The sequence below is a fragment of the Alnus glutinosa genome, chromosome 7, assembly GCF_958979055.1.
Source record: "Alnus glutinosa chromosome 7, dhAlnGlut1.1, whole genome shotgun sequence".
NCBI classification, from domain to species: domain Eukaryota; kingdom Viridiplantae; phylum Streptophyta; class Magnoliopsida; order Fagales; family Betulaceae; genus Alnus; species Alnus glutinosa.
The window spans coordinates 27,347,931-27,353,402 of NC_084892.1; the positions used below are offsets into that span (position 1 = coordinate 27,347,931).

Genomic DNA, 5,472 nt, shown 5'->3' on the forward strand with positions numbered 1-5,472 from the left:
CTGACAGCACAACATTCTCTTTATTGATCATAACTTTCCCAAAGTCCAGCCATCAATTATAGAAAATTAAATTTTCATGATGAACTTATATTGAATTTTTCCACCACATAGCTAGTCAAGCACGAATAGAAGCTCCACAACTGAAAAATGAGACTAGTTACTCGATTGTGGTTCTGAGTCATCAAGCACACAGAGGGTTCGAGCTAGAAGTTTTTATTGGCAGGAAATAATGGTCAAATAAAAATTTTAGTAAAGATTAGCTAGTGAACTAAATTTTTATTTTTTATCTTATATTTTTTAATTTTTTAAATAATTTTCTTTTCTCAACTTATAATTTTTGTTTTTTTGGAAATTGGAGAGCCAAGGCCCTGCCAGCCCCCCTCCCACCGTCCCTGATCAAGCAAACGTTGGAAAAACAATAATAGAATATAAGACCATCCTAAGACATTTTGCTTTATATATTCATAATAGCATATTCAACAGAATAAATAAATAGATAGTCTATAATAGTTAAATTTAATTATTATCCACCATTTTTCATCTAGATGGAAAATATATGTCTACTCCAATTACAAGATTGGTAATGAATTGTGAGAATGGAAGGTTGGAAAATGATAAAATCACAATCTCTTTATACAATTCCCTCACTATCCCACTCACAATGATATGTAGCCCATACACCATTGTGAGTGAGAATTGTGATGGGGTCGTGAGCCAATCATTTCCCTATAAGGTCCCAGTCCAGTGGGCCTACGGCAGTTGTCTCATTTTGATAGCCATTGAAAATCTACAAAGAATTTTCAAATTATTGTGGGGCCGTTCGTATAACTTGACCCCTCAGTCAACAGAAGACGAATGTGTGCATTTATCTGTCCAAAGCGATGGAGAAAACTTTTCTGTTTTGTTTTCCTCTTTTCACATTTTTCACATTTTGCTTTCACAGTAGCCCCTTCTTCTCTCCAAATCGGAAAAATTTATTTCCTTTTAACTCTCATTCGAACCTTTTAATATTTTCATATCAAGCAAACTCCCGTATCAGATTATATATATTTCCAAGTTCCAACACGATGAAACACTCTTGCTTGCATTTCAACTGGATTTTGTTAATATTCTTTCACGGAATACTTCTTTTGAAATCTGCACGAATTCTCTCTTTCGCAGATGAGACTGATCGCCTGGGGTTGCTTGACTTCAAGAAACGGATTAGTGAAGACCCACTTCAAATCATGAGCTCATGGAATGACTCCACCCATTTCTGCAACTGGTTTGGTGTTACATGCAGCCCCTCCAATAAAAGAGTCGTGGTTCTGAACCTGGAAGCTCAAAGATTGGCTGGCTATATAACACCTTCCATGGGAAATCTTACTTACCTTACTGGAATCAACTTGGGAAATAACAGCATCTATGGTGAAATTCCTCAAGAAATGGGAAGACTACGGCGTTTGCAGCATCTCAACTTGAGTTTTAATTCCTTTGGTGGGAACCTTCCAACTAATCTAAGTCATTGTACACAACTTAGAGTGCTTCATGTTGGTTACAACAAACTTGTTGGGCAGATTCCAGAGCAGTTCAGTTCATTGTCAAAGTTGGTTTACCTGAATCTTGGTGAGAACAACCTTACAGGAAGTATCCCAGCGTGGATAGGAAACATTTCTTCTTTGTATTTTCTTTCCCTTATCTGGAACGATCTACAAGGGAGCATACCTAGCGAGCTTGGCCGTCTATCAAGCTTGGGAGTTTTCGTACTCGGTGGGAATAATCTGTCTGGTACTATCCCTCCTCTGATTTATAATATATCTTCCATATTCACTTTCTCTGTTACTCGAAACCAGCTGCATGGAAGGCTTCCACCAGATGTTGGCCTTACTCTTCCTCGGCTTGAAAATTTTTTCGGCGGTTTAAATAGTTTCACAGGACCTATTCCCATGTCATTGTCTAATGCTTCTAAACTTAGCCATCTTGACTTTGGTTTTAATGGTCTCACTGGGACAGTGCCTCAAAATCTAGCAAGTTTGCGTGCCTTGGTTGTACTTAATTTTGAAGGTAATAGACTTGGAAATGGAAAAGTTGGTGACCTAAATTTTCTAGGTTTTTTTGCTAATTGTACTAGTTTGGAGGCTTTGGGCCTTGTTGGGAATCAATTTGGTGGAGTACTGCCCAGCTCCATAGCCAACCTTTCCTCCCAGCTGAAATGGCTTGCTATGGGTTTTAATATGATACATGGAGGCATCCCCATTGGGATTGGGAACCTTGTTAACTTGAATCTTCTAGGATTACAAGGCAACTATTTGGGTGGCCCTCTCCCGAATGCTCTTGGGAAGCTCAACCAATTACAGGAACTATATTTGGACAATAACAAATTTTCAGGGCTGATTCCTTCCTTCTTAGGTCACTTAACGAAATTGACATGGCTCTATATGGACGAGAACAGATTTGAGGGAAATGTACCACCAAGCCTAGGAAACTGCCAAAATTTGATTTGTCTAAACCTTTCTAGTAACAATCTCAATGGTAGCATACCAAAAGAGGTTATTGGTCTTTCTTCCCTTTCGATTGCTTTGGACATGTCTCATAATTCTTTGACAAGTACACTGCCATTTGAAGTTAGTTACTTAAAAAATCTTGGGCAGTTAGATCTCTCTAACAATAGATTATCTGGAGAAATTCCTACTTCCCTTGGTAGTTGTAATAGTTTGGAAGGTTTATATTTGGAGGGTAATTCATTTGAAGGAGCAATTCCTCCATCTTTAGAGACACTAAGAGGTTTAGAAGAAATTGATCTTTCGTGCAATAACTTGTCAGGGCAAATTCCTGAATTTCTCAGCAAGTTTTTGTCACTTAAGTATCTTAATCTTTCTCATAATAATCTCGAGGGGAAAGTGCCAAGTGAAGGGATTTTTTTGAACGTAAGCGCAATTTCAATCTTTGGAAATAACAAGCTATGTGGTGGCGTCCCAGAATTACTTTTACCCAAATGCTATAGAAAGAGTCCACATTCATCCATGAAACGCCTTGCACTTAAAGTTGTAATTCCTGTCATGTTGGTACTTCTTCTATTGTGTTTTTTCCTCACATTTTATATGGTTAAAAAACGAAGAAAGAGACCTTTGGTCATGTCTTCCTTAAAGGATTAGCGATTGGCATGTATATCTTATGCAGAACTCCAAGCATCAACTAATGATTTCTCTGTGGACAATTTGATCGGTTCAGGAAGTTTTGGTTCTGTATACAAAGGAGTTCTTTCTAGCAATGGAGCAATTGTTGCAGTTAAAGTGTTAAACCTTCAACAACGAGGAGCTTCCAAGAGTTTCATTGATGAATGCAATGCTTTGAAAAGTTTACGCCATCGTAATCTTCTTAAGATTATCACTGCTTGCTCAAGCATTGATCATCAAGGGAACGACTTTAAAAGTCTAGTGTTTGAGTTCATGTCTAATGGAAGCCTAGACCAATGGCTGCATCCTTTAAAGGATGAGCAACATCAATGTAAGAGATTGAGCTTTATTCAGAGAATAAACATAGCCATTGATGTTGCTTATGCGTTGGAATATCTTCATCTTCATTGTGAAACGCCAATTGTTCACTGTGATATAAAGCCAAGCAATGTCCTCCTTAATGAAGATATGGTAGCACATGTCGGTGACTTTGGATTAGCAAAGTTCATCTTTGAAGCATCACATAATCCCTCCAAAAATGAAACCTTGTCAGAGTCCTTGTCAATTGCGCTGAAAGGTTCCGTTGGGTACATTCCTCCAGGTATGTTTTAAACCTGTAATAACTCGGCTTAATTAAGTTTTACACATCAAACATGAATGAGAGATTAAGCTTAATTTTGATAAGATTAATTTTTAAGTCATATATATATATATATTTCAAGGGAAAAGTTCAATACTCGGGGCCATGGGAAATAAGTACTTTTTCTTTCGTAAAAAATAAAAAATAAAAAAAAATACAAAATTGTTGGATAGTAGTAAATATGTGTTAGTGGATAAATTGTTTAAGTTTAGGAAACTATTGTATCTTAGTGATCATATATTATTAAATTGTAGAGTATGGGATGGGTGGCCAAGTTTCCGTACGTGGAGATATTTACAGCTATGGGATACTCTTGCTGGAGATGTTTACTGGAAAAAGACCTACGGATGACATGTTCAAAGATGGCATGAGCATGAGCATGTTCATTGCAATGGCTTTGCCGGAACGTGTCATGGATATAGTAGACTCGTCAATGCCATTTGAAGAAAGTGAAGAAGATGCTGATGATGAAACAAATAATGATGACATAGAAGAAGGCGCAATAATCACAGAAGTTGATCGTCATTTCAATGCCAGAAGCAAAGTGGAGGATTGTTTGGTCTCAGTGTTTCAGATTGGACTGTTGTGCTCTGCAACATCACCTCATGAGCGGTTGCCCACAACTGATGTCGTCAACAAACTGAGGGTAATTAGAGACGCATGCATTTTGACGTTGTCCAGAATACATCACCGAGGACAAACATAACTGCCAATTACACCACAGGTTAATAAGATAACGCCCACCCAAATGCATGGTCAAGCTGAAGTTTAAGAAGTCGTTCACATCTGAAGTTGAAGATGTCTTTATTGTTATCATTTATGTTTTATCTTCTTCTTTTCTTACTTTTATTTCTTATTGAATAAGTGGTAGGACTTTATAAGGTGATGTAATTTATGAGACGTACTCTCTGATAGCTTGGTGAGACTTCTGTGTTTTCTTGCCTCCTATTATGTTTTCCATTAGTGCTTTTGTCCTCTGTCAATTCACAATGAATGTAATGAATTAGTTTTGCGCTTCTGGGTGTATATTATTAAGGTGTATTCTGACAATGATCAAGTATCTAATGTTTGTTTTGAGTTATAGGACTAAAACAGAGGTGTCAAAAAGAGTACGGATATTGAAATGCTACTAACCTCATTGTATTTGTTCAGATTTGTTGTGAGTGATGAACCTTAACCAAGAGGAAACATAAGTTGGATGTGTTTCTTGTAGGAGACATTCAGTGGCATTATTTTGTGGCACTGAATGTCTCCTACGTACCAGAATACTGGTGTGCCCACAGTATATAATCTGGTCATTTTTGGCATGTCTTTAGATGTCTTATAAGGGTGTTATTTTTAATTATGATGTACGTGGCTCCTTTTCAGAAATGTCCTTACTACTTAAGTGACTAACATTTTTAAAGGAGGAATAATACATCTTGACTGAGTTGTAGGGTAATCCTATTAAGCTTTTCTTGTTGCATGAATGATCAAACAGAATGGTTTTACATGTAAATTTCTTTCATGGAGAATGCACAATTATATTGGCATTTAGGATGCTAGCTATAGCAATTCCTTATGTGATCCTTTAGTTGTTTAAAGGGATTTTTGACTAAAAATGTATTAAGTTTTCCTTTTATCTTTATAGTTAGCTGTTGTCAACTTAAAAAGGGTCATCTATACCCATTAACAGCC

At 36.9% G+C, this 5,472-nt stretch overlaps 1 pseudogene; it reads left to right on the plus strand.

The window, feature by feature from the left end:
- The first annotated feature begins 1,067 nt into the window (after positions 1–1,067).
- On the plus strand, positions 1,068–4,815 carry LOC133873398 (probable LRR receptor-like serine/threonine-protein kinase At3g47570; annotated as a pseudogene).
- Positions 4,816–5,472: the final 657 nt, after the last annotated feature.